Consider the following 22,994-nt stretch of genomic DNA (forward strand, 5'->3'; position numbering starts at 1 on the left):
ATGCTATAACTTAAAATGTTGTTTTTATGTTGAGAAGGGGTGCTGCTGTGATCTTCATTGAACTTAACTGCATTTATGTATGTTTGTATATATGTATGTATATATTTTTGTTGTTTGAGAAAGGGTTTCTCTGTAACTTTGGGTCCTGTCCTGGAACTTGCTCTGTAGATCAGGCTAGGCTTGAACTCACAGAAATCTTAACTGCATTTAAAATCAGCATAGAAGCATACTTCTGGGTATGTCTATGAGGGTGTATCCAGAAAGTTTAAAGAGTGAAGGCCCAGCCTGAATGTGGATAGCATCATCTTATGGGTCAGGGTCTTGGGCTGAATAGAAAGGAGAAAGTAAGATCAAAATTCATTTCTCTCTGTTTCTGACCGAGGACACTCTCTGACCAGCCTCATGCTACTTTCAAGTCATCCCTGTCATAGTAGACTGTCATCCATTTAGAACTACGAAAAGTAAGCCCCTCCTGAAGTTACTGTGGTCAGGTATGTTGTCAATTATTGTGACTAACAGTTTCCTTTGCAAGAAGGAGAATATCTTTATTGTAGTTGTTTGTAGCAAATGATGCAGGCAAAACATATGTTTTCTTTCTTTTGGTTTTTTCGAGACAAGGTTTCTCTGTGTAACAGCCCTAGCTGTTTTGGAACTTGCTTTGTAGACCAGGCTGGTCTTGAACTCACAGAGATCTGCTACCTCTGCCTCCCAGGTGCTGGGATTAAAGGTGTGTTCCACTACCACCCAGCTAGACACTGAAGTTTCTTACCAGAAAATGTCCACTATAGGAAGCTGAGACCTCTTAGTAGTGAGAATAGGTGTCACACCGCAGGCTGGTTGAGTACTATTCCTCCCTTCCTTTCTTTTTTGGTCCTGTGTGCGGTCTAGGGATCAAACACATGTTCTATCATACCGAGCTACGACTATGTCTCTAGTTTTAAATTGTCAGATAATGTCAGATGCCATTTTGTCCCCGCACTTAATTTTACCTCCCTGAAGGAATATATTAAAATTACATAGGCATAAAGATGAATTTAATCCTATCTTGTTGTGAGAACTTAATTATTGACTCCTATCATGGCTGGAGTTTGAAACTTTCCTCAAAGGCTCCTGTGCTGGGTCACCTCTTCCCAGACTGGTGGAGATGTTTGGAGTAGGCTGTGGAATCTTTGAGACAAGAAGCAGAAATGGTTTACTAGGGGAGGGGCCTTAATGTTTATAATCACCTCTGGTTCCTGCTGCCGGTTTGTTTCCCAGCTGCCCAGAGAGTAGCAGCGCAACAAGCTTGATACCACTGAGGAAACCACAGCCCATTCCTCCCCCAGCATAGGAATGAATACTCTCAAACTGTGAACGGAAACAGAGACTCCCTTTAAATAGCTTCAGTTGATGGTATTTTATTACGGGGATAAGGGAGAGGAATGGAATATAAGGATAAAGAAAATTAATACTGCTTCCTACCCAGCACCCAACCCCTCCCTCCCTTCCTTATTCTTTTGCTTATGTACCTTTCCTGTTCCCACTCTGCTAACTATAGGCCATGTGGAAACTACTTATGATCCAGGGGCCACTGAAACGCCACATCCTGCCCAGTCCACTATACTTTCTTAGAGCACAGACATGTACGCCAATTTTGGGCATGAGATTTGAGTCTGCACAATAGACTACAAAAGATTGACTCTCGAGTTTAGAGTTATGCTCCACGTTCACTAGTTGTACCATCTTGGAAACGGTCGATTCCAGTAGCTGCAATTCCCTCACGTGGATACGTGAATGACAATGAAAATTCAACTAGATTATACTCATGGCCCCATCAGATTCGCAGGTCCCCGAGTCAACACGCGGGAGATCCTCTTCTGGCGTCGTTGGATTGTCTTTTTTTCATTGACTGGGGTAACCCTCTGTAGCGCACAGCGGCTCTGAACCGACCCGTAAGGGGACCCGATGCAGAACAAGGGCCTTGCGCAGGCCACGCCCCTGCCCTTCCCGGCACCGCCCTCGGGTTCCAGGGATGGAGACCGGACGCGGGGTGCTGACTTCGGGGATCGGCCTGCTGAGCATCCTCGGGAAGAGATGGTCCTCCCGGGAAGACCCAGCAGTCCGGAGCCCTCGCAGCTTCTGCCCTACAGATTGACTCTCTAGGCTTTCCGTTTCCCTTTCAGCAGGGAGGGTGGAACTTCCTGTTTTCTCTCGTAGGGACTTCCGGAAAGTACTGCAGGGCTGAAAACAACTCGACTCGCCGAGCTGACGGCCATTCAAGGAAAACAAGAGGTCGCGAACTTGGGCTTTTACCCAGGCGGTCGTAAAATCTTTGTTTTTCGGTTACGGTGCTCTGCGCGCCATCCAGAGCAGTCGCCCTGGGAACCGCCGGAAGTAGCTCAACGGAGAAACAGGAAGTCCCACCTCTTCCTCCCAGAGGGAAGACGGTGAGCCGGAGGAGTCAGTCAGAGGGCCGAGCTGGAGCGATTTCCCCGACAAACAGGTGAGTTATTCTCCGACGGGGCGGGGGGTCTGGGGGCGGGGATGGTTTGGCGTCGGCGCGGGGTGCGGGGGCAGCGGCCTGCGGGCCCGGGCGGGCGGCGCGGCGTCGGGAGCCCGCGGGCCGGCCGCGCTCCCGCCCCCTCCCCCGCCTCCGCCCCTCCCCGCCGGGGCCGACGCCGCCCCGCCGTACGCTGGGACCCACGCCCTCGCCCGTCGGTGGCGCTCGTCCGGCTGCCCGGCGACCTCCGGCCGCCGCTGCAGCTGTCGGGGCCGCGGCGGCCTCGCGCCCTCTCGGGCTCCTCGGGCGCGGGTGTCCCCTCGGCTGGAGCGTTGACAGCCGTGCTCCGGGTCCGCCGCGCCGCCCTCGGTTCCGGGATCGGCAGTTCCCCGGTCCGCCGCGGAGGAGCACGTTTCCCCGGCTGACCAGCGTCTGCTCCGAGGGACGGGCTTCCCGGTAGAGGCTCCGCGCAGCCCGCTCCCGTGCACCCGGGTGCCTTAACGAAGCCGCTGCTGCCGCTGCCACTCGCGCTTCTTCCGTTACGCCATGCCGGCGATCGGGAGCCCACGACGGAAAGGGAGGTTCTTGCTCTGCGCGACTGCCGGGGGACTCGGGCCCCTGCGGCGGTCGATACTGGTCAGCCTGGCAGTGGGCAGCGCTCCTCGCCCCACTTAACTTCCGCACCCTCGGGACCACCGCCGGCTGTGCTTGCCTTCTGTCTTCAGCTCAGTCTGTTGGGCATTGGGAGCAGTGGCTGCTGACCCCTGTTGGTAGCATTGGGTTTTGAGTGGAGCGTCAGTATTGAAGAGTTCTGGAACAGGACCTCTTGGCGGAGTTGACCTCTGAGAACACACCACTCCACACTCACACTCCCTCTCTTTCTCTGTATCCCTTTTCATCTCCCCCCTCTCCATCTCTCTCGGATTTTATATTATGTAATGGGCAGTCATATCCAATGGTGACTTTTTAGCCTATGTTTGACAGGGCTGGTCACACACAGTATGTACCTAATTGGTGGGATCTTAGGTCATTTTGAAACAAATTATTGATTAGAAAGTATTCGAAGACCTCCTGTCCGTTGAATATAGGCTATAGCTCATAAAGCAGGACAACCTTGTATAGAAGTTACGCCAAATTCACAAACATCCATAAAATAACTGAGCAAAATCAATGTCCACATTCAAATGTTTGGTACTATGTCTTGTTCCAGATAGGAGTATTCCTGTTGGCACAAGCCAGGCTCTGTGGTACAGTAGGTGAGGACTGGTTATATCAAAAAAAGCATTTTTAGCCGTGCGGTGGTGCACGCCTTTAATCCCAGCACTCCAGAGGCAGAGGCAGGCGGATCTCTGAGTTCGAGGCCAGCCTGGTCTATAAGAGCTAGTTCCAGGACAGGCTCCAAAGCTACCCAGAAACCCTGTCTCCAAAACCAAAAGCAAGCAAACAAAACCCTTTTTAAGCGTTTTTCAGGTTTGTAGAAAAGTTGCAGCAGAGCACAAACAGTGGATATGGTTCCAAAGCAATGTCTCCAAGTCCAGTTTGTGCCGACCATCACTCTAGGTTCTGGAAAACTAACACTTGGCTATTTTAATAAATGTACCTTGTAAGTGCTAAGACAGATCTGCAAATATAGTAGAAGTTACCTGGTGGGGGTGGTGTAACCTTGTGGGACACAACATTTGAGTTTGGTGGCAAGTTTTAGTAGACATGTACTTTGTCCGGGTGCCGTTTTCCCAAATTAGTCTTTTCTTTCTTTTTCTTTCCTTTTTTCTCTCTCTCTCCCTCTTTCCCTCCTTCCCTCCCACTATTTTTTTTTTTTTTTTGAGACAGGGTTTCTCTGTAGTTTTAGAGCCTGTCCTGGAACTAACTCTTGTAGACCAGGCTGGCCTTGAACTCACAGAGATCCACCTGCTTCTGCCTCCCGAGTGCTGAGATTAAAGGCGTGCGCCACCACCACATGGCCCAAATTAAGCTTTTTTTATTGGAAGAGAATTCTAGTAAAATAGAATCCTAATTTGTTTATTTATTTCTCTTTTAAGAAAAATCAGTAAGTGCACCACACACACGTATACATACATACATACAGAGAGAGGGGGTTTGCTAATTAGGTGATGAAAAGAATCCTAGTTTGTAAGTTCCTGAATGAGTTAAGCTGTCATGATCCACCTGGCACTTTGACCCTTTTGGCAATAACTGCTAGTGGGTGTTTCTGCACGGTGGCCTAACGCTCTCCCTAGCTGTGGAGTTCGTACAGGAAGCATTTCTTGTCTGCCTGCTTTGTCCCAGTCATTGCACCAAGTAAACTGGTGGACAGGATAGTGGAGTACTACGTAGTAACTGGTCGTGGCAGTACAGTCTAGCGCTGATCCTGTGTTCTCTGAGGGCGAGGCATTGCACTGCTGCTCACGGTTCTTGCACGTCAGCTAGGGATGGGCTTTGATGACGTAAGCAGAAGGGGCATGTACTGGAAGAGTCATAGCAGGCTGGAGAAATGTGTTCCAGGAGAGACTGGGGGCCTGACTGGAGAAGCTACCACCTTTGTGATGCACTCCTGAGTCCCTTCTGCCTCTGCATCATTGTGTCATTTAAAGTTCTAAGTGGTAGACCACCTAGTTCCTAGGGAGTGGAGAGAGACAGTGTATTTTCTATGTCACAACATCTCATAAACAGCCCTGGATTCTTTTAAAATAAGAAAGTAACTTCCAGAGCAAAAAGGTTTAATGTGACTATTACCAGTCAGCTTGCTGGACTCCTGTTAATTTACCCTCAAAAACTGGCTAAACAAGGAGAAGTGGCATTTCAAGTGCTGGCTGGTGCTTACCACTTTGGTGTATACTTGAGCATCTGGACGTTTTGAGTGAAGGCAACTGGAGGTGCTACTTGTTATTGTTGCAGGTCCCATGCAGTCCCAGGGAGCAGGACCCTTAGCTCTCTCTACACAGTGTAGTCTTTGTGAGGGTCCAGGGAATCTAAATGCCTCTGCTCTTAGCAGCAGCTGTCATTGCAATTTCTGGGTGGGATAGTGTTTTAGTTACTGTTCTTTGGCTGTGAGGAGAGACCATGACATCTTATCAAAAGAAGCTTTAGCTGGGCAGTGGTGGTACACACCTTTAATCCCAGCATTCAGGAAGCAGACACGTGGATCTTTGTGAGTTTGAGGTCAGCCTGGTCTACAAAGTGGCTTCTAGGAGAGACTCTAAAGCTACACAGAAAAACCAAAAATAAATAAATTCATAAATAAAGGAAAAGAAGCACTTAATTAGAGACTTGCTTGTAGTTTTAGAGAGTTAGTATACAGGCATGAGGCAGGCAGGCCGACATGGTGCTGGGACAGTTGCTTACCCGAATTCTCCAAGTTCCAGGCAAAGAGAGAGACAGAAAGAGAGAGAGAGAGAGAGAGAGAGAGAGAGAGAGAGAGAGAGAGAGAGAGAGAAGACCTGGGTTGGTACGGGATTTTGAAACATCAAAGTCCATGCTCAGTGGCACACTCCTCCAGCAAGGCCATCTTCTTAGAGTCTTAGCAAGGAGGCAAACTTTGATTGGTCACAGTGCACCTTGTTCTGCTTCTCTTTAACGGTACTGATCTCTTTAATAATTACAGTTCTTTGTGCATTGTTTTGTCCACAACTTAAAAGGTATTCTTACCACTCTTTGCCATACTGACTCTTTTCCAAATCTTTGTGTGCTGCTTTTTGTCTTTCCTACTGTAAATCTGGTTAAAAGCATGCTACTATGTCTTGGAATTTTCTGCCCCAGATACAAATTCGTCCATTAGTTTTGAATTGAGCCTTGCTCAGATTTTCAGATCATAGACAAACGACAGTTAGGTTGTTTGCCAGACTGTAGCAAGAGTGGTGTTTAGTCTGATACTCACCCAATAGGATCCTTGTTCACCTCTGTAAAGTCATGAGTATAGACCAGGAAGTTGCGAAAACAGACTGGGGTCAGGGGCAGGACATCTTTTGCCTAATAAGTTTTACTTCCTAAAGGATTTACAAGCTTCAAAATAAGATCACAAGCTGGGCATCAAGAGTTTAGAACTGGAGCATGTTGGGGACATTCCAGATTCAAATATAGCCCATATCTCATGTATACATATACCTGTATCTGTATTAAAGATTTCTTTTGGTGGAAAGTGACTTATATTCTTTCATTATTCTCCAACTATACTATCTCACTACTGTAATTAGATTATGGTTCCTACAATTTTTCCCCTCTCCATTGTGACTACCTACCATAGCCAGGAAGTAGCTGCAGAGAAGACTGCAGTGATGGCAGTATCATATAAAGGAGCCTACAGCTTCCTAGGATTGTATCCAAAACTTTCCCACAGGTAGCTCTGGACGGGGACTCTTCTGGGAGAGGATGGGCATGGATGGATAGCTCCCGACAGGAAGTTTCATTACTCCTTTTGAGCATTAATGCTTTTATGTGCATGGTTATTTTCTGGATGTAATGTTACTTTTTTTTTTTTTTTAAACAATTTGGCTCTCTTGTGTATACCCCAGAAAATTTCAAGTGTCTGAAATACTAAGGACTTGGTACTAAGGAGTAATAAAGATAATAAACAGAATTCCATGAAAATAACAGTATTTGAGCTCTTAGCTGGTGTAAACTTTTCATAATCTCATTTAGTCCCCAGCACATTCTCTGAAGCCGTGTCCTACATTTTATCCACTATGGTGCATTCAGTTTAGGGTAGGCACGCAGTTTGTGCAGCTCTGTGCAGCTCTTAAATGGTGGAGCTAGTTTCTAGCCAAGGCAGTGTGACTGTATAGCCGCTCTTTGAGTCATAGGCCAGTCCACTGACTTCACAACACTTTAGCCGACACTCATCCAACAGTTAAGTCCTTAGATGGCTGATTGTAGGCATTTTGCCCACAGGCAGTGTGTAGTTTTGTCAGACACTTTGTAATGTACAGCAGAGCCCAGGAGGAGGTAGGAAGATGATTGCAGGGCACTGGGTACCCTAAAAGAGGGCAGGGCATTCTGTGAGCTGTCAGGGTAGCTGAGCAGAGCCCTGGGAGTGCAGCAGTCAGAAGCAGGACTCCGATTGTCAGGCGCCTTCTCAGGTTCACTTGTTCCACTTCCACACCTGAAAATTGCAGCTGTCTGTATGTGTGCGCATCAGCAGATAGGAGCTCGCTGTTCATGGGACACATGTCTAATTTATGTAGCCAGAAATAGTCATGTACAGCTTAATAAAAGACTTACATATTGAAGGTGAAGCTATAAAACGTTTAGAAGGTAATCCAGGGTAATAGTTGTATGTCTGACTTGAGGTTTTTGAGTCAATCACAAAACATACAAGCCATGAGGGAAAAAAATGAGTTTTATTGTCATTTTTAGTTTGGATAATGGTATATGAAAAAGACCCAGAAATGATCAGGCAGATTAATAAAATTGAATGTGTCAGTACATATTATTGGTAAAGGTTGAATACTATTTGAAGAGCAAGCAGCAAAAGTCAGAATAATAGGAAACAGGTTAGGGAGATAGCAGGTAAAAATGATACCCGCTAAAGCCTGATGAACCCAAGTGAAAAGTCAGGGCAAGGCAGCACATGTCTCAGCCCCGGTGCTCGTGCCATGAGGTGGACAGTGGAGGGACACAGGAGCCCTGCTCGGAAGCTCGCAGGCAGGAGCAGAAACTGGAGACTGCCTCACAAGGTGGACGGCGGAAACTGACTTCCTCTACAAGTACACACCCCTTCCCTCTTCCCTCTTACACACACACACACACACACACACACACGAATCTTCAAGTATATATTTTACACACACCAAAGAGATGAGTATAAAGATGCTCCAGTTGATCAGTAGCTAGAAGAACTAACTGGTGTGTAATTTATACACTAGTTATACAGTGAAAAGTCCTGGCAGTATTATTGGGAGGTTCGAAAGCATTCTCAATGCTACAATGCTTAGGTAAGACAAGACAAGGAGTGTGTGTGTGACTATAAATTGGCAGTGGTGTGAGCTGTGTGTACTCTGACTCAGAATCCTTCATGAGCCACCTGAGTGTTCAAATTATTCTCTCTTGGTCTTTATTTTACAGCAATGGTGCCAAATTGTTTTCCAGAATTAATGGAAATTAATCTTACTATGTAGTCCTGACTGGCCTGGAACTTTATGTAAATCCAGCTAATCTCAAACTCACAAACATCTCTGTCTGCCTGTTTCTTCTGTGCTAAAGACTTGGGCTGACAAACCCCGGTGATAGTAACATTTGAGAAACATTGCCCCAGGGAAAAACTTACTTGAGTGCCTGGAGCCATGTAGCAAAGGAAAGCCTTAGATAGACTTGTTTGTGTGTGTCTACAACCCCAGCTGTTCAGGGCTTAAGGCCAGCCATACCTCACTATCCTGACAACCTGCACTACCACAGGCAGCTTGAGAAGACCTCTCTTAAACTAAAGGAACATAAGTGTTAATAGGAAACAAAGCTAAATGTACAAGACTGCACATAGGATTCTCTGCTGTCCCTGTTTTTTTTTAAAGTTCAGAAGCACACAGAACAAAGTTGCATTATTGTTAAAAATACAGACATAATTGCTAAACAACAGGTAAGGTCTGGGATGTAGCTTTCTAGGTTGTGTTTGTCTGGTGTATGTAGTGCATTGGATCCATACTCAGTTCTAAAAAAGGAAACACCAAGGAGAGAGAGAGGGAGGGAGAGAGAGACAGAGGGAGGGAGGGAGAGAGGGAAGGAGAGAGAGAGAGAGAATCGGTAAGAGTCTTATCTTTCTAAGAAAAGTAAAGAGGGGAGGGAGGTCTACATGGAAGGACCCAGGTAACACATTGTGGTCTGTGCTCTAAGTCTTAGATTATTTCTGTCTCACATGCCTGTCTTCGTGGGCTCTGTTTAGTTTGTATGAGAAGCGAAAAGCGAAAGCTGGAGGTGAAGATGTGATCTTGGAGAAGTGTGACAGATCTTGACTTCTAAGTATATCAGTAAAACTGGTCTCCTGATTCTGATAATTCCTGCTCATTACTTCCTCTGTCCCAGGCACCGCTTTGAGCACATTATTGACAAGTTTATATGTCACTAAATAACTGACTTTACCTCATAATGCCCTCTGGCATCAGGCTTTATTTATTACTATCCTTGCCTCACAGGAGAGACAGCTTGCCTGTGGGCACGGTTATCAGTGGGAGCAGTCCAGCTGTTCAGTGCCATAGAGATTTAAAGAGAAAAGTCATGTATGCACAGACAAATAGGCGGAACAAACAAAAGTCAGGCCACAATAGGAGTGAGTGAGTGAGTGTAGAGGCAGACCGGTGAGAGGTGTTCTTCCTTTTTTCCAAGTTACTCTTTCTTTACCTTTGTAGTTTATTTTCAGAGCAACACATTTGCCTTTATCATTCTAGTAGATGACAGACTTCCTCGTTTTCTGTCTAGCTCACGGTAGATATCAGTTAAAGGAGTGCATGCTAACTTAAAATATAATTATGATTCTCTGCAGCTTTGAACATCTCTTTTTGCCTAGACAGTTTGTTGAAAAAAAAAGGGACTTTTTTGGGAAATCAACACGTGCCGATTTTCCTCCTTGGTTTTGATAACCTTGTTGTCTTATGTCATATTAAAATCTGCACTGGGGATTCTGTCTTATAACTACCAGTTAAACTGTAAAGTTAAGCTGTCATGGTGTCACTGCCGCTGCTTGGAAAGTTAGGCAGGAGGAGTAGAAATGTGGTTTCAGCAGCCCTGTGTCAAATTAAATGTACTTTAGAACCAAATAGTACTACTATTCTTGTTTGATAACCAAAGTGCTAACATTGTCAAAATCATGAGAACTGTCAAGCACTTGCAATTAGGGAATGTCATAGTTTCTGACAGACTCAGTCCCTTACCAGGAAGGTAAAAGCGAGAGAGACCTTCTGTGGCAGAGCTGTCGACATTAAGGCACAGGGAAGTGGTCCCATATGATCCCTTCTAGGTACACGTGGAGTATAAGTTTTTCACAGCAGAGTTTTGGATTCTTGGGCTCTTGTTTGTTTCCGCTTTGGAAAGCTAGATGATCTCGATGCTCTAATTCTGAATACTTTTCTGCAGGCTTGGTGTTCGTATTTTTCTTTTGTTTCCACTTATATAGTGGGTCTTTTTTCTTTTATTAAAAATAGATTTAAATAAAGCTAGGTAAGGCAATTAAAAGCGTGGTAGGAAAAAAGACTAAGCAGGCTGAGCAACACTGGTTTAATCATCAAGTGTAACTCAAGCTCAATGTGCTCTCCAATTACTAATTGTGATGCAGAAGGAATCCTGGTAAATATAACTGGAGCTTTGTGTTTGAGATCTAGAACCAGTGACAGCCACTTCTTTGGAAGTATATAGTTCATTAGTGGTTTCTGCTGGGTGTGACTTAAGGAGCAGAATTTGATGTATATTAGATCAATTATTTTTCAATAAAGAGTATCAGTTAAAGGAGTGCATGCTAATTTAAAATATAATTATAAGACCATTAGAATTTAAAGGAAGGTGGTAATGCAGTTTTAAAAATAGCTTAGAAATTTTAGGTCATTGAAGGAAGGGAATAGAAATGACAGTCTTTCTAAAAATGAGATCAAATGGTTTTCATTAAGAACCTTCAGGAAGCAGGATCTGGTATCTCTTATGTATTTTATTGTGACGCCAGGGCAATGATTGCTCAAGTGTGACATTGGAAGGAAGATTGTATAGCATACTATGGTGCAGACAAGCATCTTTAGAGACCCATGTAGTAGTCCTGTTTAAATATGTTCATTATGTGTTTTCAGCTGACTCTTACCCTCCACAGCTGTAAGGGCCCAGTCCATAAACATGAAATGTATATTTTCTTTTCTTTTTGAAGAGTCAGGGAGGCTCATTGGTTCCCAAATAAAGCTTTCCAGCATCAACCAGAAGACTCTTTGAAGTGTAAGTTTCTGCTACAGAGCAGATTTTCTCATTCAGAATCTGTCCTTGGAATTTTGTACCTTTGCTCCCTAGCTGTGTTCGTAGAGGTTTGGTATTGATGCAGAAAGACCGAAGTACAGCATAAAGGGCTGACTGGGCTTTGTGATTCACCGCCAGCACAGCCTCCACTAGGTGACGGTGGGAACAAGGAAACACAGGGAGGGAGAAGCTGCTTAGTATCAGTTTCCTTACATCCCCTTTCCAAGCAAGAGAAAGTGTGTGTGCATGTGCGTGTAGCTATGCCACATACATCCTCTGCTTTTATCCTGCTTTGAGGTGAGCGCTCCCACTGGCCAGTGATCACCAGGGCTCTTTCTGCTCAGCCTCCGCGTAGGGATAGCAAGTGTGCGGGCACTTATGTGGTCTCTTGGGCTCACACCCAGGTCCTCTTGCTTGTGAGGTAAACACTTTACCAATGGAGCTATCACTCCAGCCTTCAGCTTACTTTTCCTTGTTGTTGTGAGAAAGGGTCTCACTACATAGCCTTGACTCCTGGGACTTGCAGTGTAGTCCAGGCTGGCCTTGAGCTCACAGAGATCTTCTTGACTCTGCCTCCACAGTGCTGAGATTAAAGACATGCACCACCACTCCCAGCAAGCTACTTTTTACAAATAAGAGTTAAAACGGAGGAGTCTTCATGTCAGATTTAGGTGCACCGGAGTCTCCTGTTTTTAGGGAAAAATAGTCTTGTTTTGGGCTCTAGTTCCTTAAAGCTTCAGTTTCGGTGATGCAGCATTTAGCATAACTTCGTTGTGATGTCGTCTTTTGGGATCTAATTCAGGACCCAAGTCCAGAGTAGTGGCTTTTCTTCATTTTGTGCTGAGATTAAAGGTATGTAGCACCATGACCAGCTCTTCAGTGTTTTTTGTACTCATATCCATCACCAAGAGCAAAACAAAACAAACCATGACAGAAGTATAACTAGGAAAACAGTTGGCTTTGTATGCTCTTTCATAACCATTGCCTGCGTCAGTCCGTACCCATCCCCTTGTAATTAGCCTTTCTGTTTCCCTTCCTTCATGCCACACTGCACCCTCATGTCTTCTGTACAGTGGTTTGTGGAGAGACAAGTTAAACGTCATGCAAAGCTTATGCTCCATATCAAAATACTCTGTCTGACTTGGTTCCATTGATGAATCTTGCCTGATATATATTTTTGTCAATATAACTTTCTCTTTCTAGCACTCTTTTGTGTTTGCCCATTTGCCCTGAACTCAATATAAACAGAGCTGTCCTTTAGGTCCCCTTCCCTCTCTGTATCTATCCATCAGTCCACTTATCCATCCGTCTGTCTGTCCCTCCATCACTAAGTCCATTGAAATGCTTTATTCACTTAGAGTTTTAACAAATTGATATTGCTTAATCTTGCTCCTAAGTCTTGCTGACATCATCTTTCTTTCTGACAGAATGTTCCTTGGCCAGCCCTGGATTCAGCCGGGTTCTGTTGAGTGGAGAATGGACTCCGGCTGTGCTCAGTGTTACTGGTTCTCCAGCCACCCCACTCCCATTCTTGCATGTTTAATACGAGATTTAAGGAGCCATAGGCAGCTTTTTTAGTGTCTGGTTTCCCTGCTGTTTGACCAGTCTGACCTCCAGCCTCTCTGACTATAATTGTGTTACCCTGACTTTGCCTTTATTTGTGTTCTTTTGACCCTTTTGTTTGGTCAGCACTGCTGCGGGTGCTCATGTCCAGTTAAAGGCTTCCCCCTTTCTCTTTGATGGCAACCATCACTTTCTATTGCTTCACTAATGGGTAGCGACCTTTTTTCTTAAGCTTCACACTTAGCTCTGTCCCTAAAAGATATTTTGGAAAGTATAGAAAAATGCCATGAATTGGAGAAAAAAATTACCTATAATTTCTCTACTGAGAGGAAAAAATTAACCTTATTATATAAATGAACTTGAGTAGAACTATATTCATTTAAAATTTAATGTTGAAGATCTTCTCCTTTCTAAATATACTTTCTTAGCACTCAGATCTTTGGTACCTAATAATTTATATTCCAAATGTCTTGAGACTTGATGGTTTTATATGGTGTGTTAGCTTATTGACATCTGGAATTACAACAGTGTTTTCCAGATTCCTTCCAAAATTAGTCCTTGCAGTCCTCTCACTGCAGCTCTTTGTCTTCCCTCTCCGACCTGACGAGGCAGGCGAGGGCACTGCCAGCGTGTCTTTAGCATGGCCCTCCTTTCCCGGTGTTTATTTACTTCTGTTACAATTCCTCCAGATTTATAGTTCTGATTGAATTTAGCAGTCTTAGTCTTTTCTTCTTGGATTGTAGCATGGAAGCTGAAACTTGCCTGTGTCGGAGATGAAAGTGAAGGCATTCTCTGTGTAGCTCAGTGCTCTTTCCCACTAGTGTTGAAACTTCAGGGTGACCAGTTTCTCTCATCTTCTGCCTCTGTGTCCACCACTTTCTCAGCATTCATATGTAATGGGCTTCATCTTCTTGCTTTTGAAAGGGAAGAAGGGACCTGTAAGGAACATAGACTAACTTTTATCATGAAATGCTTTTTTAATGGCTGCATTGTAAATTCTTGAAAACCAAGGGTCTAATGGAAACAGTTAATGAGAAAAGGGCTCCATCACGGGTAACCTCCCACCTCTAGTTTTAGTGAATAGACCGTTTAAACTAAATTAAGTAAAGGACGTAAATCCTGTTGTTTCAGTTTTAATATTTCATGACTGATTTTATAGATGAGATTATATTTTACAATAAATAGGAAGAAGAATTTATATAGCCTGTTCTATTTGATGTGAAACAGCAAATCCCATTTCTCTGTAGCTGTAAAGAAAATTCATTATAATGTCTTTAGTTGTAAGAGGCCGTTTCATTGTGATTAGTTACACTGACAATAAAGCAACCTTTCCCCATAGCAGGCGACAAAGCACTAGTGTGTGCTTTAATGACACCGGACTCTCCTGTTCTGTCTCATGGAGTCGGCACTCCTTTGTCTTAGCCCCACTATTTCTGGACCAATAATTTTTCTTAAAAAATTAGATGGAAATATCACCAAAGTATTGATTTTAAGAAGTCCCTTTAAAAAGATAGATTAAGTTTTAACTTTTTGTGTAGAATCTTTCTGAGTGTGAAATACATTTGTCAGAGATAGTTGATATAAAGTTGTCATAAAGTTGTTAATGCCTGATCTCTTTAAAGTGTTTAGAAAGTAGTACTACAAATGTGGGAAGGTTTGAAAACCTTAAGAAAGTCAAGTAAAGGAAAGTATGAGGGATGAGCTAATTTTCCAGTGTGCTTACCGTGCGGCCTGTGTTTTGTATTGCTGTCAGTCCATCCTCCTGAGTAGTGGTGTGAGGCTAGGGGTACAGGGTAGCAGTAGGATGCTGATGGATCTGCTCGCTGTGTTTTCTCACTGTGCGTTGATCTTCATCAATATGGAGACTTAGTTTTGCTTTAATTCTAATTTAAGCACCAAACAAATGTTTGAATTTTTAGCAGAATTGAATTAGATTTTGAAATATAACATGATTTTCTCTGAAATAGAAATATAGTTCTAGTTCCAAGTATTTGAGTGAATTCTAGTTTCTTCTGTTTCTTAGGCTTGGGAACACACAGTTCTAGCCTGTTTATCTTTAAGTGTTCTTGGATGTGGGTGCTGGGAACCAAACTTGGGCATTTGAATCACCCGATATCTTGGTGGTAGCATTTCCACACGCTCCATGCTAAATTAGTGGCTCTGTATGCCCTAAGCTTGAATGAGCCTTCCAAAATCAATAGGTGAATGGTAATTTGTGTGGTGACGTAACCAATGGACTATTACTTCAGACTGCATGACCCGTGGTGCCACACGTGTTCCCCACATGACCTGCAAGTTTAGGAATGTTGAATTTCTGAATTTAACTGGGAAGGAATCCCTTATTGCCTGTTCTTCTGAGGCAAGCTGTTGGCTCAGTAGATTCTAGAAGTCGAATGTTTCCATCCCAAATGAGCATATTTTTCAGAATACAGCAGGATATAATAAGATATTTCCTTTATGCTGTATGAATTTAAATTTAAAATTTGCTCTACCTCATCTCTTTATTAGGTAATTCTTTAATAACTCTTGATTTGGTTCACTTTTTGATCGTGATATCAGATCTCATTTTGGTCATAGGAGAGATAAATGTAAATATCATTTTATTATAGTTCAAAATAAGTGGAGAGGAATTCTGCTCTGCAAAGCATTTCATATGACTGATAGCGTTTGCCCTTTCTCCTTTGTGTCTTAGTACTGTTAAGTACTTAGTTCTGCTAGCACAGAAGCTTCTTGTTAGGGTAGGAAGGAAAATATACAGATGCCAGTGAAGGAGGTGTACTCCTAAGCCATATCCTCATATCCTCAGCAGAGAGGAGGGTTTTATCTATTTTTCTATTTATTCATCTATTTATTTATTTTTCATGAAGGGTTTGTCTGTGTAACAGCCCTGGCTGTCCTGAAACCCCCTTTGTATACCAGACTGGCCTCAAACTCAGAGGTCTGCTGTCTCTGCCTCCTGAGTGCACCACCACTGCCCAGGCTAGAGAAGGACTTTATGTTAGTTGTCTGTTGCCAGTAACTAAGACATCAAAATGTAGTGACTAACGTGTTTATAATCCTGTGGCTTGCTTGAGTACTTGGGACTGATCTTGGCTGGGTAGCTCTGGTTTCAGGTCTGTCCTGTGACCGCAGTGACATTTTGTAGGAGTTATCATACAAAGAACTCGGGGTAGGTGGTCTACTGCCAAGGTGGCCCATTCCTTGGCAACTGAAGGAAGCCCTCAGTTTTCCCCTGTCATTGGGGAAGAAGCCTCACATCTTGCCAGGGGCCGCCCCACAGGCAGCACAGGCGTCTTGCTATATCTGGGAGAGGGCAGGAGGGAAGCATTGATGCTTTGGAACTGAGAGTCCAAGTAGCACACACTCACTTTGATTGTTCTTCTTTTCTTAGATGCAGTTCACACAATACTAAGAGGCAGCAACTAAGTCTTTTGAAGTAGTAACAATTGTAGATTCATTAAAAACCATCAGACCCTTCCTTGGGTAACTTAATAAAGAACTTTATGTATTTATAACTGAGGAAATGTGTTGTAGTTTCATAGGATATACTATGATATATTTTATAGGAGGTGGAGATACTGTAACCCAAGTATTCAAGAAATAGTCCTGTGTGAATAATCCAGACCTTATTGTATGTCTATTTGTGGAACATTGCCCCTAGTGTTATCCAGTGAATGTGTTTTAGTGTGCTGAATATATTCTTGTCTGAATTATGTATTTAACTTACAATTGTTAGGATTTTTCTGGAAGAGTACAAAATTTCCTTGTAGGATCAGAGATTATTCTGTGATCTTTTTTTCCAGAATGTTGTTTCTGATAGGAGGGGCCTGGCTGGGAGGGCTGAGCTCAGCACCTCTAGTTCCCCAGCTTTCACAGACAGACTCTAGGAGTGGAAGTCAATTAGGACAGGTGTGGTAGGAAGTCCGGTTTGAGATGGCAGAGACTATTCATTCTCCGCTTACTCAGCTACTGCTGTTGCAGCTCTTAGCTGTGGAAAGAATCCCTTCTGTGTGGGATTAGAACTTCTGCTGCTCGTCTCTTTTTGAATTTCTCAAAGGGAAAGGTTGAGGCTGTTCAGGCTTTTTGTGCTTGTACCTGTTCAGGAAGGTTGAAGGGTAAGGGAGTGGGACTCGGGTAGGAAGATGGGTTAGTGTGTAACCACACGTCTCTCTGTGAATGACTCACTGGAAGTGGAGGAGAGGAGCTGTCTTTATGATGTCCCATAGAGAAGAAAGATGGCACACAGAGAAATGAAGACTAGTCCTTGGAACGAGTGACAGGCGAACAAAGCTCTGAGGATGCGGGCAGGACACCAGGCGCTCTGCCTTGAGTGCAGTGAGTGGTTGAGAGCCTGTTTTCTCACATGCTTCCTCCAAATCCCTGGAAGAGCCATCTGGGAGAAGTGGCCACCAGGTGTCATCAGAAGTCTGCTATTCATGTGTTTTATTCTTGTTCTCAAAACGTATGCTTTTTCCCCCCAGGTAGTCTTTTCTTTAAAGCACGAGAAATAACTTAGAAATTTCAATTTTTGACAGTTTCTAGATGAAACTAACTTTATTAATAATTATAGGTAAGATGAAAATAATCAAAAAGGTTATATATAACTTATTTTCGCAGCCAGGAACAGCTGCTTAAAGGTGGGGTGTGTGTGTGTGTATGTGTGTGTGTGTGTATGTGTGTGTATTGTTGGGCTCAGAACCTTGCACATGCTAGGCCAGTGCTCTACCACTAAGCCACACTCAGCCCCAGCAGAGATGCTTGTAATTGTGTGTTTGGAAACCTTTGGGACTCGGAGAGGCTACGTGTGGATGGTGATTGGTGACTTGGTCTAGGAAGCATAAGACTTGAGGAAGATTTAGTAATACATACTGTTTTGGTTTTTTCCCCCAGCATTTTATTATTTATTTTGCTTGGGTGTGTGCATGCTATGGTACATGTGTGGAGATCAGTGAACAATCTCTGTTGGTTTACCCTTTCACCATGTCGGTTCCAGGGATGGAGCTCAGGTGATCATGTCTGACTTGGCAGCAGGCATCCACTAAACCATTTCTCTGGGCCCAGTGCCACTATCTTAGTCCACATAACTACTAGGTTTTCCAGTCTTGGAATTCTGCTGAGGAAGAATTCTGAGATGCGTTTTCTTTCCTTTCCTTTCCTTTTCTTTTTTTTTTTTTATACTGTATTACAAATGGCAGTCTGTCAGGAAGGAGATTATGACTTACTTTACTTTGTTGTAGGAGGTCAGGGTGCTCCAGATTCATGGTAAGCTTTTAGTAAATGTTTGTTGTGTGAATGAATAAAGTCTGCTTCTGAAAAATGAGCCCTTAACTGTTATATTCAGGTGATCTTTGTGTCTTTCAGGAAGAAAGAAAATGATCTTGTTCCCATCTCCACTGGGAATATGATACTTGTTCTAATAACCTTTCTAATGAATTTTTAAAGTCTATATTAGCATAAACTCCCATTTCCGTTTAGTTCCTTTCACATCACTTTAAAGGACTTCCTGAAACTACTTAGTGCCCTCTCACACTGCTCTCATTCTAGACTTCGGGACTTAGACAGCTGAGCGAGCCCTGCCGGCCTCCAGACACCTCCTGCTCAGTGCTTGTCTTTATGATCATGTGCTCAGAAATGCTGCCCTGCCTGTGGTGTGTAAACCACTGTGTGCTCCATACTCCTTGCATTTGCCCAATCCTGTTTCCTCTGGAGGTGTTTAACTGTTTCTGTCTACTTTCTCAGCAAAGTGCCAGCTTCCAAACCAGATTCAAAACAACTAATAAAATAAACCAAAATCAAAAATAATAACAGCAGCAAACTTTCAAAGACTTAGACAAACTGTTTAACTAGTTTGAATGTTGTACTTGGATGTTTGATTCTTACTCATTTGTCTTTGTTTATATCTGCACAATCATGTAGTTATTCCAGTAGAACATTTTCCAATAGATAATGACTTGTATCATTATGGGATAGTTTCATATGGTGGACACTTTATGTGTGTGTGTCTGCAACAGAATATGCACTTTGAACACACATGCACGTGTATTCTTTGGTGCAACGCTGAAAGGGCTCCTGTTGCTGTCCACAGCAAATGTAACCTGTTTTCTATGGCAGTACTTGTATTGAGCAGACGAGAGCTCATGTTGGTTTAGACTAAGTATTACTTTTTTCTGTCTATCTCTGTGTGGTCTATGTTTGTACATTGTAGGTGTTCTCACCCATGTGTGGAGGTCAGAGGTTAGCATCGGGTGTCATCTGTTCTCCAACCTTATTTTGAGACAGTCTCTCATTGAACCTGGAGCATCTCTTATTGGCCAGGCTAATTGGCCAGGGCTCTCTGCTCTGCAGGAGTTGGGTTATAGGCATACCTGGCTTTTTTGTGAGCAGGTGTTTTACCCAGTGAGCTACCTCCCTAGCCCTGTTAGTTATTACAATTGAATCTTGGTTGCATGCTTTAAACATAGGCAAGACTGACGTGTCTCTTGGGAAGCATGGGTGTGCCTGAGTTGTTAGGGTGACGGGTGGCAGTGAGAGCAGTGTAGAGCAGTGCGGGGACTCGGGAAACCAGCGAAGTGCTTTCTTAGGAAGGAAACATTTATTTGTTCTACAAACAAGTGAAAACGTAGATAGAACGATAGAACAAATTTCTGTGTGCCTTTACTTACTTTTAAACAGTTATTAGCAGTTTGCTTCATATGCCTCACCTGGGATATGTTTGAAGTAGATCCTAGACATTTTTAAAAATTTTTCATTCGTGAATATTTGTGTGTGAGACTTTTCTTATGTGACAGGGAGGCATCCATTTCATTTGCTTTGTTGTTTAGTTTATTTGCTTATTTGAGACAGGGTCTCACCCTATAGCTCTGACTGTCCTGGAATTCACTGGGCTAGGTTGGCCTTGAACTCACAGAGATCCACCTGCCCCTGCCTTTCAAGCACTGGGATTAAAGGCGCTCACCTGGCCAACAGTCATTTATTTTAGTCCTATGTAAGTGCCTGAAGATGCTGTAGGTCCTTTGGATATGTGAATAAATAAAATAAACCATGGTGCAAAACCAAATGCAGCCAGACTCCTCTTCCCCCACAGTCCTTGTTATAGGAGTCCACTTACAGGTTTTTCTAGAACAGACTTGTCTATCTACTGTGGAGGAATTCTTTTTCTTTTTTTGAAAGTAATTTTATTAAATTATAAAAGTTTCCATTTACGCCCCTCTTCCCAACACCCTCCCACTCCCCCCACTCCCTCTCCTCCTCCCTCTTCGTCCCTAAGGGCAGTCAGGGTTTCCTGCCCTGTGGGAAGTTCAAGTTCCTCCCCCCTCCCTCCAGGTCCAGGAAGGTGAGTATCCAAACAGACTGGATCCCCAAAATCCAGTATATGCAGAGGAAACAAGTCCCAGTGTCATTGTCAATGGCTTTTCAGAAAGGCTCCAGGCCAGCCACATTCAGAGAATCTGGCCTCATTCAGAGAATCTGGTTGAATCACTTCCTCGTTCAGTCTCAGTCCAACTGGCCTTGGTAAACTCTCATTAGATCCGTCCCCTTGTATCAGTGGGTGATAGCATCCCTCGCAGTCCTTATTTCCTTTTTCATTTTCTTCGTCCTTCTGCTCCTCATTTGGACCTTGGGGGGCTCAGTCCGGTGCTCCAATGTGGGTCTCCGTCTGTATCGCCATCCATCGCCAGATGAAGGATCTATGGTGATAAGCAAAATATTCATCAGTATGGTTATAGGCCAAGGCCGGTTCAGGCACCCTCTCCTCTGTCCAGAGAACAATCTGGGGATCTCTCCTTGGACTTGGGATCCCATATATAATCAAGTCTCCTGTAAACCCTAAAATGACTCCCTTAGTTGAAATATATTCTTCCCTGATCCCATATTCATCCTTCCTCCATCCCCCCCATCCCGGTCAACCGAGCTTTCCCCATTCCTCCCCTACTCCCTTCTCTCTAACCCTCACCCCTTCCAACAATCCTCCCACCCTCCCCCCATGCACCGGAGGTTACCTGGGACTCTTGACTATTTCCTACCTCCTGGCGGATAGCTAAATAATCTTCATCAAGTTCATCTTCTTATTTAGCTTCTCTAGGATCACGAATAATAGGCTCAAAGACCTTTAATTATGGTTAGAATCCACTTATGAGTGAATACATACCGTGTTCCTCTTTTTGGGTCTGGCTTACCTCACTCAGTAAAGCGTTTTCTATTTCCATCCATTTGCATGCAAAATTCAAGATGTCATTGTTTTTTACCGCTGAGTAAAACTCTAATGTGTATATGTTCCACACCTTTTTTAACCATTCTTCTATTGAGGGGCACCTAGGCTGTTTCCAGGTTCTGGCTATTATAAATAGTGCTGCTATGAACATAGTTGAACAAATGCTTTTGTAGTATGTTAGGGAATCTCTAGGGTATATTCCCAAGAGTGGAATTGCTGGGTCCTGAGGGAGGTTGACTCCCAGTTTCCTGAGAAACCGCCACACTGATTTCTACAGTGGCTGCACAAGTTTGCATTCCCACCAACAATGGATGAGAGTTCCCCTCTCTCCACATCCTCTCCAGCATAGGCTATCATTGGTGTTTTTGACTTTAGCTATTCTGACAGGTGAAAAATGGTATCTCAAAGTGGTTTTTGATTTGCATTTCCCTGATCGCTAAGGAGGTTGAGCATGTCCTTAAGTGTCTTCTGGCCATTCGAAGTTCATCTGTTGTGAATTCTCTGTTCAGTTCAGTACCCCATTTTTTAATTGGGTTAATTAGAGTTTTAGTATCTAGTTTCTTGAGTTCTTTGTATATTTTGGAGATCAGACCTTTGTCTGATGAGGGGTTGGTGAAGATCTTCTCCCAGTCAGAAGGCAGCCTTTTTGTCTTACTGACAGTGTCCTTTGCTTTACAGAAGCTTCTCAGTTTCAGTAGATCCCATTTATTCATTGTTTCTCTTATTGTCTGTGCTACTGGGGTCCTACTTAGGAAGAGGCCTCCTGTGCCTATATCTTGTAGATTACTTCCCACTTTCTCTTCTATCAGGTTCAAAGTGGATGGATTAATGTTGAGGTCTTTAATCCATTTGGACCTGAGTTTTGTGCATGGTGATAGATATGGATCTACTTTCATTCTTCTACAGGTTGACATCCAGTTATGCCAGCACCATTTGTTAAAAATGCTTTCCTTCTTCCATTGTATACCTTTAGCTCCCTTGTCAAAAATTAGGTGCTCATAGGTTTGTGGGTTAATATCCGGGTCTTCTATTCGATTCCAAAGGTCGATTTCTCTGTTCTTATACCAATACCAAGCTGTTTTCAAAACTGTAGCTCTGTAATAGAGTTTGAAGTCAGGGATGGTAATGCCTCCTGAAGTTCCTTTATTGTATAAGATTGTTTTGGCTATCCTGGGTTTTTTGTTTTGCCATATAAACTTGATTATTGTTCTCTCAAGGTCTGTGAAGAAGTTTGATGGGATTTTGATGGGGATTGCATTGAATCTATAGATTGCTTTTGGTTGAATTGCCATTTTAACTATGTTGATTCTCCCAATCCAAGAGCAGGGGAGGTCTTTCCATTTTCTGGTATCCTCCTCAGTTTCTTTCTTCAAAGACTTAAAGTTCTTGTCAAATAGGTCTTTCACTTCCTTGGTTAGAGTAACCCCAAGATATTTTATGCTATTTGTGGCTATCGTGAAAGGTGATGTTTCTCTGATTTCCCTCTCTGCTTCTTTATCCTTTGTGTATAGGAGGGCCACTGATTTTTTGGAGTTGATCTTGTATCCTGCCACGTTACTAAAGGTGTTTATCAGCTGTAGGAGTTCTTTGGTAGAGTTTTTGGGGTCACTTATGTATACTATCATATCGTCAGCAAATAACGAAAGTTTAACTTCATCCTTTCCAATTCGAATCCCCTTGATCTCCTTATGTTGTCTTATTGCTATTGCTAGAACTTCAAGCACTATATTGAAGAGGTATGGAGAGAGTGGACAGCTTTGCCGTGTTCCTGATTTTAGTGGAAAGGCTCTGAGTTTCTCTCCATTCAATTTGATGTTAGCTGTCGGC

At 43.5% G+C, this 22,994-nt stretch overlaps 1 protein-coding gene across 1 annotated transcript in view; it reads left to right on the plus strand.

Annotated features, from left to right (window-relative positions):
• The first annotated feature begins 2,349 nt into the window (after nucleotides 1–2,349).
• Nucleotides 2,350–22,994, plus strand: part of Znf407 (zinc finger protein 407) — a 380,369-nt gene continuing 359,724 nt past the window's right edge. Inside the window, exon 1 of the mRNA XM_085676351.2 lies at nucleotides 2,350–2,482. The gene's annotated coding sequence lies outside the window, so the exon portion shown is untranslated. The remainder of the gene's footprint in view (nucleotides 2,483–22,994) is intronic.

Source organism: Myodes glareolus, chromosome 13, assembly GCF_982192425.1.
Source record: "Myodes glareolus chromosome 13, mMyoGla1.1, whole genome shotgun sequence".
In the NCBI taxonomy this organism is placed as follows: Eukaryota; Metazoa; Chordata; class Mammalia; order Rodentia; family Cricetidae; genus Myodes; species Myodes glareolus.